This window comes from Dendrobates tinctorius, unplaced genomic scaffold (genome assembly GCF_039654945.1).
Source record: "Dendrobates tinctorius isolate UK_male_01 unplaced genomic scaffold, ASM3965494v1 ptg000199l, whole genome shotgun sequence".
Taxonomy (NCBI): domain Eukaryota; kingdom Metazoa; phylum Chordata; class Amphibia; order Anura; family Dendrobatidae; genus Dendrobates; species Dendrobates tinctorius.
In genome coordinates this window covers 1566410-1580169 of record NW_027361866.1, presented here as the reverse complement: position 1 = coordinate 1580169, position 13760 = coordinate 1566410, and positions in this window count along the sequence as shown.

The window sequence follows — 13760 nt, the reverse complement described above, 5'->3', positions numbered from 1 at the left end:
TTAATCGAGCATTAGGGAAAACTTGTCTGGTCTCCTGATACTTTTTATTTATTTATTTTGCATTCGATCTGAAATTATCTCGGCATAAAATATATATATAAACACAAATTCACATGACTCTGTTGGTCGAAAAATAAAAATGTTATGGCTCTTGGAGGTGGGGGGGAGGCAAAAGTGCAACAAAAAAAAACCTAAAAAATTATCTGGTACTTAAGAGGCTAATAAAGCTGAAAATTCGCATTGCCTGGAGTGTAATATTAGAGTTATATGGCGACTTTGACAGCGACAGCTGTCACATGAAAAAAGTTTGCTAGGTATCACTGCTACATCGCAATGTAAGTGAATGGGCGGCATTGTGTGACCGTTACAAGCAAGTTGCAAAAAAATCCATCACGGTTGCTTTTTTTTTTTTCCCTACTGCCTTGACACAATACTCTTGGTCACTCTGTGGCCCCCACTGGCTGCTATTGCACTGCAGTGTCGCTGCGCCACCTGGCGAATTTTGACTGTGACAGATGTCGTGGCCAAAGTCGCTGTGTACTCCTACCCTTGGGGTTCGCCCGCATTTTGGATATCTTGCATCCTTTTTGTGGCTGCAAACCGAAGTCTGCGCTAGCCAAATGTCACCAGCCTGTATAGGACACTTGTCTGCAATTTGTGGCTCTCCAGCTGCTGAAAAGCCACCATGTTGTAACATTCCTTTATTATTCACTTCAGCTCCCAAAATCACTAATCGATGGCCAGCTTTAGATCTCAGTCTTTGAAGTTCTGGTCATAAAAGATGTTTTCTCACTTCTGAACTCCATTTTCAGCTTCAATTGAGAACGCTATTAACCGGCAGTTATGGGGTTAATGGCGTTCTGACGCCGTGCAGCCGCTGCACTTAAAGCCTCGCTGCCGGAAGTAAGTGAACTGGCTATAGAGAGTGGCGAATGTAACTGTGCCCCCGGCACTGACTGACAGCTGGCCCTAATGCTGAGCTGGCTGTCTGTTCCGGGTGCGTGGTAACATCCGCTGCGCTCTATGCACCGATCAAAGACTGAAACCGTGCTGATGTCACCCCTATGACTGGAAGAGCAATGCTGCGGGGGAGAGAGAATTTCCTCCCTGTAGCTGGGGTCTAAGTGCGGCAGGCGCAGGGTGTCAGAACGCTATTAACGCTATCTGCAGGCTAAAAGCATTTTTACATGACAGGTTCACTTTTAAAGACTTGAGTCTTATACATTATTGTATCTGTATTTTTTCTATTTTGGGTTTGGTTTTTTCCCCCCTATTTTTTATTTGTGCCTTATTCCTTTAGGCTGTGTACCCACGTAAACGTTTTTTCACGATTTTTAAGCGTTTTCCCAGCAAAAACGCATACAAGAACCATCCCATTCTTTTTAATGAATTCCGCATTTTTTGTGCACATGTTTTTTTTTTCCACGAAAAAAACGCATTGCGGTAAAAAATGCAGCATGTTCATTACTTTTGCGGAAAAATCTGCGTTTCTAACTACAGTATAAGAGCAGAAGGATGCTCCTGTAAAAAATGTGCAAAAAACGCATAAAAACGTTTTTCCTGCATATGTGGGTACACAGCCTTAAACTGATTTTTTTTTTAAGCCCATTTCATGTTTACCCGTTTTTATTTATTTTTTTTACATTCACTGTGGGAATTTTTAGGCTATGTGCACACGCTGCGGATTCTGCTGCGGTGTACAGTACTACTATAACCTATGAAAAACAAAAACCGCAGCATGTCACTTCTTTGTGGAGAATCCGCAGGGGATTCACAACTTCTCCATTGTAGAGGTTTTTATAAACCTTGTAGAGGTTTTTATAAAATCCGTGCGGAAAAATCCGCAGTGTGTGCACACAGCCTTAGAGTTTCCATGTTTACAGCTGATTCCTGAATTGCAACGTTTAAAAAAAAAAACAAAAAAGGCGTTAGTTTTGCGTAAATGTACTTAATTCACCTTAACCCTCAACCCCTAAAAGTGATTTTATGTACATGTGCAAATTTTAACGCAAAGGTTTTATACGTTTCTGGAAACGTGCGCTTCTTAAAAAAAAGTTAACATACGAAAGGATCATTTTTGTGTAAAAGTTCATTAACGCTGTGCGCCTTTTTGAAGAATTTGGTGCTTAAAGAAAAAAAGGCAACGAATGGCACAAGACAAAAAATAATGACTTAATTAAAAAAAAAAAAATCTGCAAAAGGTGAATAAGGTTGTTAGCCTCGAGTCCTCGTTTATGGAAATGAGTATTTTAGGTTCCTGCCCATTGTCAGGTTCTTGATCCATCTTTACTCTCAGGCTATGTGCACACGCTGCGGTTTTGACTGCAGCAGTTCTGCAGACAGTGTACAATAACATGTTATCCTATGGGATTTACATTCCGCTGTGCCCATGCTGCAGATTTTTAACTGCGGAAAAGCTGCGGTTTTGAATCCACAGAAAGAATTGACATGTCAATTGTTTCTACGGATTCTGCTGCGGTTTGCCACCTATTCCATTGTCCAGGTGCCAAACCGCAAGCCAATCGGCAGGTAAAACCTCAGGTCATTTTACCTGTGGTTCCGCAGATAAGAATCCGCAGACCAATCCGCAGTGTGTGCACATAGCCTTATTCTCCAGAATTCTTAGCACACCTAGAAAAATGTGTCCACTGTCGCATCTCGGCAGACATCTATGTAATTACTGGAATATGATTCATACAGTATGTACAATGAGTACATGTGCTTACCCAAACTGTACATACTGCCTCCATCCCACAATACCATCCCAGGAAGGATTTCCCCTGCCTTCATTCCACAATACAGGAATGGGATTTTAATATCCTATCTACGTAATAGAAAAAAGGAAACAGAATTTTGCCCTGTTGAATTTGAAATATCCTAAATCTGCATCCATTTTGTATCTGCGCACAAGCTCTTTTTCAGGCAGGCAAACCTACTGAGGAAGACACTTTAGGAATTTTTTTTTTTTTTTTTGCTTCTTGAATGAGTTTTTGATGTATTTGACTTCAAGTGTTTTATATTTTTAAGAATTTTTTCTTTGGGGGTGGCATTTTTACTGTCTGTTTCAAGATATGTATTTTTATTTTCAAGAAATTGCTAGCGGGTTTTAGAGCAAAAATGCACATAGACACTCGGGCACCTTGTATTCTAAGGGATCCACTAACTGAAACATAACATAAACTTGTGTGGATGCGGTCTCCTGTCTTGTCCTCTAGTGTATCCTCGTTCCTCCGTAAAGCTGTCTTTCTATGAATTGGTTAAACTTCTGCCTTCTACATTTACCACGTACAAGGGAGGGCAGCGCACTGATGGTAAAATGCTTGGAGGTTTTCGGTTCTGGGTGCCTGTGATTGGTGGTTCTGTGTCGTTTTGCAGTCAATGGACTTTTGTCGCAGCCCATTGCAGTTATACAGAAGGGGCTGGGTTGCCTGACAGTAATTTAATATGGGATTTGGTCATCTAGCTCAAGCTTTTTGGAGCAGGGCCCATAAATAGCTGTAGAAATGCTGCTGAGGAATGTCAGATGTACAACAAATGGGCTGCACTAGAACCACAGTCGGTGGCTTCTAAAGAGCAAATTATGCACTTTTACCTATATAAAATTCCTCCATTACAGCTTTCCATTAGAAAATTACAGAGAAGGAAATATTTGATCTCTTACTGATTTTGTAAGTTTACCCACTGACAAAGACACGAACAGTCTATAATTTTAAGGGTAGGTTAATTTCAACATTGAAAGAATATAACATTTATTTATTATAGCACCATTTATTCAATGGCGCTTTACATGTGAGGAGGGGTATACATAATAAAAACGAGTAAAGTAATCTTAATACAAGACACGACTGGTACAGGAGGAGAGTGGATCATGCCCGTGAGGGCTCACAACCTACAAGGGATGAGTGAGGATTCAGTAGGTGAGGGAAGAGCTGGTCATCCAATGGCATGGTCGATTGGTGGTTACGGCAGGTTGTAGACTTGACAGAAGAGGTAGGTCTTCAGGATCTTTTTTGAAGGTTTTGGTGGTAGTCGAGAGTCTGATATGTTGTGGTAGAGAGTTCCAGAGTAGGTGTGTGATGTGCGGGAGAAATCTGGTATGCGATTGTGGGAAGAGGAGATTAGAGAGGAGTAGCGAAGGAGATCTTGTGAGGATCGGAGGTTGCGTGTAGGTACGTACAGGGAGACGAGATCACAGATGTATGGAGGACTCAGGTTGTGGATGGCTTTGTATGCCTTGGTTAGGGTTTTGAACTGGAGTTTGGGTAATGGTGAGCCAGTGCAGGGATTAACAGAGGGGAGAGGCCAGGGAATAGCGGGGGGACAGGTGCATTAGTCAAGCAGCAGAGTTTATAATAGATTGGAAGGGTTCGCGAGTGTTAAAGGGGAGGCCACGGAGCAGGAGGTTGCAGTAGTCAAAACAGGAGCTGATGAGGTCATGGACTACGGTTTTTGCAGATTCTTGGTTGAGGAATGTACGGATCTGTGAAATGTTTTTGAGTTGAAGTCGGCAGGAAGTGGAAAGAGCTTGGATATGTAGTTTGAAAAAGAGAGTGTCAAGGATTACCCCAAGGCAGCAAGCTTGTGGAACTGGGGAGAGTTAGCAGCCATTTATTTAATGGATGTCTGTTAGGGGGGTTGAGTGATAGGGGGAAAGATGATGAATTCTGTTTTGCCCATATTAAGTTTGCGAAATCTAGCAGAGAATAAGGTTGAAATGGCAGACAGACTTTGTGGATTCTGGTTAGTAGGGATGTGATATCTGGTCCACAGCTATAGATCTGTATGTCATCAGCATAGAGGTGATATTGAAAGCGGTGAGATTCTATGAGCTGTCCGAGGCCGAAGGTGTAAATGGAGAAGAGCAGGGGCCTAGGACTGAACCTTGCGGGACTCTGACGGATAGGGGGCGAGGTGAGGAGGTGGTGTGTGAGTGGGAAATGCTGAATATGCAGTTTGTTAGGTATGACGAGATCCAAGATAGGGCCAAGTCTGTGATGCCAAGAGATGAGAGGGGCTGTAGTAATAGGGAATGGTCCACTGTGTCAAAAGCAGAATACCGGTCCAGGAGGAGGAGGACAGAGTAGTGTTGCTTGGCCTTGGCGGTTAATAAGTCATTGGTGACCTTAGGACAGTTTCAGTAGAGTGGTGCAGCCGGAAGCCAAGATTGTAAGCGGTCGAAGAGGGAGCAAGAAGAGAGGTGAGAGGACAGTTCAAGATGGACGTGTTGTTCCAGTAGTTGTGTGGCATAGGGAAGAAGTGATATAAGGTGATAGCTATATACAGAGGATGGGTCAAGAGCGGGCTTTTTGAGGACATGTGATTGAGGCATGTTTATATCAAAGATGAAAATCACGTAACATAGTTTTGAAGGCTGAAGGAAGACCTTATGTCCATCTAGTTAAACCTAGTTTTAGTGGAGCTGTTCTGCATTGTTGATCCTGGGGAAGGCAAAAAACCCACAGAGTAGAAGCCAATTTTCTCCATAGGGAAAAAAATTCCTTCCCCTAAGCTGGGTCAACCATCTACCTATAATATTATGTTATTCGTAACCTTCTATACTGTTACTCACAAGAAAAGCATCCATTCCTTTCTTAAATTCATTCAGTGAGTTGGCCATCACCACTTCCTCAGGAAGAGAATTCCAGAGCCTCACTGCTCTTACCGTGAAGAACCCTCTTCTATGCTGGTGCAGAAATTGTCTTTCCTCCAAACAAAGAGAATGCCCCCTTGTTCTTGTCACAGTCCTTGGTACAAACCGTTCATTGGAGAGATCTCTGTATTGCCCTCTGAAATACTTGTACATATATATTAAGTCTCTCCTAAGTCTTCTCTTTTCTAGAGCAAATAGACCTAATTTTGATAACCTTTCTGGGTATTGTAGTGAACCAACTCCATTTATCATTTTAGTAGCCCACCTTTGAACCCTTTCAAGTTCAGTAATGTCTTTCTTGAGCACTGGCGTCCAATACTCCAAGTGTGGTCTCACGAGTGATTTGTACAGAGGGAGAATTATGTTTTCATCTCGTGTCCCCAGACCTCTTCTAATGCATCCCATGACCCTATTTGCTTTGGTGGCAGCTGCCTGACACTGGGCACTCCAATTTAGCTTCTTATTGACTAAGATGCCCAAGTCTTTTTCCATGTCTGATTTCCCCAGCAGTTTCCCATTTAGTAAGTAATTATAGCATCTGTTTCTCCTTCCCATGTGCATAACCTTACACTTATCTGTGTTAAACCTCATTTGCCGTTTTTCAGCCCAATTCTCCAATTTACTCAAATCTGTCTGTAGTTGCAAACTGTCCTCCTTTGTGTTAACTACCTTACATAGTTTTGTATCATCTGCACATACTGATATTTTACTGTGTAAGCCATCCACTAGATCATTAATAAATATATTAAATAGTAGGGGGCCCAATACAGAACCCTGTGGTACCCCACTAGTAACCCTGGCCCAATCTGAGTATGCCCCATTAATAACCACTCTTTGCTTTCTATCACTAAGCCAGCTACCTACCCATCAAAACACATTTTCCCCTAGCCCAAGCTTTCTCATCTTACTTACCAATCTTTTATGTGGGACAGTGTCAAATGCTTTAGAGAAGTCGAGATAAATGACATCCAATGATTCTCCTTGGTCCATTTGAGAGCTTACATCCTCATAGAAGCTGATCAGGTTAGTTTGACAGAAGCGATCCTTCATAAATCCATGTTGATATGGAGTTAAACATTTAGTAACATTGAGATATTCCATAATGGTATCCCTTAGAAACCCTTCAAAAATTTTACCCACACCAGATGTTAAGCTTACCGGCCTATAGTTTCCAGGTTCCCTTTTACACCCCTTTTTGAATATTGGTACCACATTTGCTTGCCGCCAATCAAAAGGAACAGACCCTGTTTCTATAGAGTCTTTAAATATTCATAGACTGTATAAAATTACATTTTTTTTTTTTTTTTAAGTATATTAATGTTAAGATTAACCTACCCTTAAAACTATAGACTATTCATGTCTTTGTCAGTGGGCAACTTACAAAATCAGCAAGGGCTCAAATAATTTTTTCCATCACTGTATAGTATGGTCTACTGCTCCTCAAACTGAGGTGACCCTACTACGTTTTTATGGGGCATTCTGCTTCAAGGCATAAAGTGACCGTGCATGGCGCTCCTGTAAATTTACAACAGACGGTAACTGTAGAAAAGACATGGACCACACATCCAAAATGTATACATTAATCTTTGTACAATAATGTACAAAACTGAGCATGGTGTTCTTGATAGACATTATGTTCAGAAGGTATGAATCCCACCACCACGTCACGTCAAATATTTTAAGTTTGGGGACCCACTAAGAGGTTCGCCGTGACGTGTCAGTGGGCTTGACATAGTTTCATCGTAATGTTAACATATAGCCTTGCGTTCAGGTTTGTAAATTGTGTGGCTGCGATCTAATTATAATGTGCAGTCCTTTTATTTAGAACTGCTTCTGTAAACTTATGTTGTGTACCTCCTTGTACACTATCACTTATTTTTCCCATGAAGGATACATTAATACAAGTTTTTTTTCCACAGACAGCTCTGACCCAAAATGCCAATTTCGCATGTCCATTGCACTAACTAGCATCCCTAACACGGTACAAAGATATATATCTTTCCTGTAACTAGATTCCCAACAATTTGCATGAGACTCGCCCATTCAAGTCTATGGATGCACAAAAAAGTAGGATACCATACAGTAGTGTATCCGATTTTTACTGAAATTTATTTTATGTAATTTACTCATTTATATAGCACCATTAATTCCATAGTGCTTTACAGACATTATGCACTGTCCCCGATGGGGCTCATAATCTACATTCCCTATCAATTTGTCTTTGGAATGTGGGAGGAAACCAGAGAACCCGGAAGAAATCCACGCAAACATGTGGAGAATGTACAAACTCCCTGCAGATGTTGTCCTTGGTGGGATTTGAACCCAGGACCCCAGCGCTGCAAGGCTAACCACTGATCCACCATACTGGAATTCTTGTTTATTAACTGATTCATAAAACATTCCATACGGATAACAATACAGATGACAAATCATGTTTTTTTTTGTTTTTTTTTTGGTGAGATGAAAATTGGCTCTATTTTTCTCTTGGAATATGGTCGTGTTCTACTGAAAAGCAATAGCTCACCTGGTTGTATGCTTTAGTCGGACAAACATTGAATTTCATGGACCAACCACGTCTATAATTTGCATTTGTGTGTCGCAATGTGCACATGAGCTATATACCAATGACGCTAGCACTGTCTCATCTTCAGAGCGAGAGACAGATCGCAAATAGGGTCTTATTTGGGCAACAATTTTAGAAAAAGTTTGCACAATTGTGCTTACCTGGTTGAGTTGTGCGCACACAACTACTGATGACGCTTAAGGCTGCTGCAGACCCACGCGATGAAAGCATAAGTAATGGAGAAACAAATGGGTTAATTTTGCGCTGCCATTGAAGAAAGTATGAAGGACCCCGATTTAGTGCTTTATTTGTCAATGCATTTTGAAGTATATAACTTCTTCATCTGGACAGGATCATGATGTAGTTCTGTATTTGTATATGCCATATTCGATAAAAAAAAGTATATTTATCTGTTGCGTGGAACTTATTTATTATTAAAATGTGGTTTTCCAACTGGTAAAAACACCTATCAGTGAGTTAGACTCAAGTCTATAAATTTCACCTGTATATACTTACAAACTCCAGTTGATCCATCAGAAAGCAAAACACACTCTTAACCCCTTAACTCCCGGAGCTTTTTAGTTTTTCGCTCCCCTTCATTCCAGAGCCATAACTTTTTTATTTTTCCGTCAATATGGCCATGTGAGGGGTTATTTTTTGCAGGACGAGTTGTACTTTTGGACGACACCATTGATTTTACCATGTAGTGTACTCGAAAACAGGAAAAAAAATTCCAAGTGTGGTGAAATTGCAAAAAAAGTGCAATCCCACACTTGTTTTTTGTTTTGGCTTTTTTGCTAGGTTCACTAAATGTTAAAACTGACCAGCCATTATGATTCTCCAGGTCATTACGAGTTCATAGACACTAGACATGTCTAGGTTCTCTTTTATCTAAGTGATGAAAAAAAAATTCCAAAATTTGCTAAAAAAAAAAAAAAAATTTGCGCCATTTTCCGAGACCCGTAGTGTCTCCATTTTTCGTGATCTTGGGTTGCATGAGGGCTTATTTTTTTGCACGCCGAGCTGACGTTTTTAATGATACCACTTTTTTGCAGATACGTTCTTTTGATCGCCCGTTATTGCACTTTAAACATGTCTAGGTTCTTTTTTATCTAAGTGGTGAACAAAAATTCCAAAATTTAAAAAAAAAAATTGCGCCATTTTCCGAGACCCGTAGCGTCTCCATTTTTCGTGATCTCGGGTTGCATGAGGGCTTATTTTTTGCACGCCGAGCTGACGTTTTTAACGATACCACTTTTTTTGCAGATACATTCTTTTTAATGCAATGTCGCGGCAACCAAAAAAACTTAATTCTGGCATTTTGATTTTTTTTCTCGCTATGCCGTTAAGGTTAATTCTTTTTTTTAATTGATAGATCGGGTGATTCTGAACACAGCGATACCAAATATGTGTAGGTTTGATTTTTTTCTTTAGGCTGGAGTCACACTAACCTGTGCAAAATACGGTCAGTATTTTACATGCGTAATACGGATGACAGACCCCTAAATAGTGCTCCGTATGTCATCCGTAATCAAGGTGTGGTCGCGTATTTTGCGTATGTGAGCATCCGTATGTAATCCGTATGGCATCCGTATGGTGAGATTTTCTCGCAGGCTTGCAAAATGGACATATAATGGAGCCCTATGACAGTTTTAATAAAGAAATGAAAGAATAGATATAGACACATATATATATATATATATATATATATATATATATATATATATATATATATATATATGCATTCTATGTGTCTATATCTATTCTTTCATTTCTTTATTAAACCTGTCAGTGTGAGTTTACTGTATAGCGCACTGAATTGCCGGCATTGCTAAAAGACACCGGGTGCGTATTTCTCGCAAGTCACACGTGTGGTCCGTGTGTAATCCGTATTTTTTGCGCACCCATAGACTTGCATTGGCGTATTACGGCCGTAGTACGCTGACAATCGCAGCATGCTGCGAGTGGCACGGAGCGTATTATACTGAGGAGAAATATACGGCTGGTGCGAGGGACCCCATAGAGAATCATTGGTCCGTGTCTAATGCGTGCTTTTAGCGCCTCTCACTCTCCCGTATTCCTCGCCAGTGTGACCCCGGCCTTATTGTTTTATTTTGATTGGGGCGAAAGGGTTGTGATAAAACTTTTATGTTTTTTATTTTTTTCTTAATTTTTAAACACTTTTTTTTACTTTTGGCATGCGTCAATAGCCTCCATAGGAGGCTAGAAGCATGCCATACTTGATCGGCTCTGCTACATATAGGCAATGCACAGATCAGGTTGAGTGTAGACAGCCATTGCTCAATCTCGGCATGGATAGCTGTCCATAACTGTTGATCTGTATGGCTGCAATCTCCAAGGCATATTAATTTAAAAGCTGCCTGAGCCGTGGCTGCGCAGTACAGAGATGGGATTCCCTCTGCAGTGTTGTAACATCTGTTTCATTAAGGCAGAGGTTGAGGGCTCAGGTGGAGGCTCTAAAGGAGTTGGAGGAGGCAGAAGCACTGGAGGAAATATTAGATACAGAGATTTGTTCTGCAAGCTCTGAGGATTCCAAGACTTGGTGTCTAGTGCTTTAAGTCTCTATCCCCTGGTGTGTAGTAGTTTTGTTCTCCAACTCAAGCTGTTTAATAGTTTAGTTCTTCAACCCCTGTTTAGTAGTTGTCCGTGTTCTGGTTTGCATTTGTTTAGTTCTGCAATCATAGCTGACTAGTAGTTTAGTTCTCCAACTCCTGTTGTCTATTAGTTTAATTATCCATACTATGGTGTTTAGTTCTACAACCCGAGCTGTTTAGTTCTCTGATTCCTATTGTCTAGCAGTTTAGCTATCCATCTTATGATGTGTAGTGGTTCATTTTTCCATCCCCAAGCGCCCTGCAAGCCTTGGGAATTGCAAAACTTGTGGAGCAGACCCTTCCATGACTGCCCTTACAGCCACCAGAGACAGCCACCAGAGTCACCCAATGCCCTTTCATCTAGCTGTAATTCCCCTGTCCATGCTTGCTCATCCAGGTGTCATTGTTGAAATGTACCCTGGCAGACAGAATTCTTCAGGGAACGGGTGATGTTGTCTGCGACTTGTTGCTGTAGCGCAGGCACATCTTTCTTAGAGAAGTAAAGGTGACTGACAGGGCCGCACCTATAATGACGCCATTTGAGCCAGTGGCTCAGGCGCCAGACAGCTGCTGTGCACAGGGGGCGGCATTATGCACTCTGCTACCAGCAGCACCTACAATTTAGCCTGCACGCTGGTGCTGCTGGTATCGTAAGAAAGGATTGTAATTGATGAGGTCACAGGAGGGAAGGAGTCAGGGCCCTGGATCATGTGACCCCTGACTCCTCCACTCCTGTGACCTCATCACAGGTCCTGTGCGCATCAGCCCTTGGTCTATCGATCATCTCCATCCCTGCTCTCCTCTGCTGCTATGTTCTATTCTCTGCCACAGGACCTGTGATGAGGTCACAGGAGTGGAGGAGTCTAGGTCACATGATCAGGGGCCTCAGTGTATGCAAGACTCTGCTGTGCTGGTTGTCATCGTGCTAAATGAGGTGAAGTTTATGTGTCAGGAGGGGTTTACAGGGTGGATGTACCAGAGCTGCACGTGTGTGAGGTGTACGGAGCAGAGCCATGTGTGTGCGCGAGGTGTACGGAGCGGAGCCGCGTGTGGTGTGTGCGTGAGGTGTGTGGAGCGGAGCCGCGTGTGTGTGCGTGCGTGAGGTGTACGGAGCGGAGCCGCGTGTGTGTGCGCGCGCGAGGTGTACGGAGCGGAGCCGCGTGTGTGTGTGCGCGCGCGAGGTGTACGGAGCGGAGCCGCGTGTGTGCGCGCGCGCGAGGTGTACGGAGCGGAGCCGCGTGTGTGCGCGCGCGAGGTGTACGGAGTGGAGCCGCGTGTGTGCGCGAGGTGTACGGAGCAAAGCCGCGTGTGTACGAGGTTAACAGAGCGGAGCCGTGTGTGCGAGGTGTACAGAGTGGAGCTGTGTGTGTACGGGGTGTACAAAACGGAGCCCTGTGTGTATGGAGCGGAGTCGCGTGTGTACGGAGCATGTGTACAAGGTTTACTGAGTGGAGCCATGTGTGTACAAGGTGTATGGAGCAGAGCCGCGTGTGTATGAGGTTTACGGAGAGGAGCCATGTGTGCGCGAGGTGTACGGAGCGGAGCAGCGTGTGTACGGGGTGTACGGAGTGGAGCTGCATGTGTGCGAGGTTTATGGAGCAAAGCCGCATGTGTACAAGGTTTACGGAGTGGAGTCGTGTGTGTACAAGGAGTACAGAGCGTGGACACGTATGTAAAAGGTGTACAGAGCAGAGCCGCATGGGTATGAGGTTTACGGAGTGGAGTCGTGTGTACTGAGTGGAGCTGTGTGTGTGCGAGGTGTACAGAGTGCAGCTGTGTGTGTGTGTGAGGTGTACAGAGTGGAGCCGCATGTGTACGAGGTGGACGGAGGGGAGCCGTTTGTGCACGGAGCGGAGCCGTGTGTACGGAGTGGAGCCGCGTGTGCGAGGTGTATGGAGCAAAGCCGCATGTGTACAAGGTATACAGAGTGGAGCCGTGTGTGTACAAGGAGTACAGAGCGTAGCCACATGTGTAAAATATGTACAGAGTAGAGCCACATGTGTACGAGGTTTACGGAGTGGAGCCGTGTGTGCGAGGTGTACAGAGTGGAGCCGCGTGTGTACGAGGTGTACGGAGCGGAGCTGTGTGTGTATGGGGAGTACAAAACAGAGCCTTGTGTGTACGGAGCTGAGCCGTGTGTGGTACGGAGCGGAGTCGCGTGTGTGCGAGGTGTACGGAGCAAAGCCGCATGTGTACAAGCTTTACTGAGTGGAGCCACGTGTGTACAAGGTGTACAGAGCGTGGCCACGTGTGTACAAGGTGTACAGAGCAGAGCCGCATGTGTATGAGGTTTACAGAGTGGAGCCATGTGTGTGCGAGGTGTACGGAGTGGAGCCGCGTGTGTACAAGGTTTACGGAGTGGAACCGTGTGTGTACAAGGAGTACAGAGCGTGGTCACGTGTGTTAAAGGTGTACAGAGCAGAACCGCATGTGTACGAGGTTTACGGAGTGGAGCCATGTGTGTACTGAGTGGAGCCCTGTGTGTGCGAGGTGTGCGGAGCAGCGTGTGTACGGGATGTATGGAGCGGAGCCGTGTGTGCGAGGTGTATGGAGCAGAGCCGTGCGTGCGAGGTGTACAGAGTGGAGCCGCGTGTGTACGAAGTGTACGGAGCGGAGCAGTGTGTACGGGGTGTACGGAGCAGAGCCGCGTGTGTATTGAGCGGAGCTGCATGTGTGCGAGGTTTATGGAGCAAATCCGCAAGTGTACAAGGTTTATGGAGTGGAGTCATGTGTGTACAAGGAGTACAGAGCGTGGCCACGTATGTAAAAGGTGTACAGAGCAGAGCCGCATGGGTATGAGGTTTACGGAGTGGAGTCATGTGTGTACTGAGTGGAGCAGTGTGTGCGAGGTGTACAGAGTGCAACTGTGTGTGCGAGGTGTACAGAGTGGAGCCGCATGTGTACGGGGTGGACGGAGGGGAGCCGTGTGTGT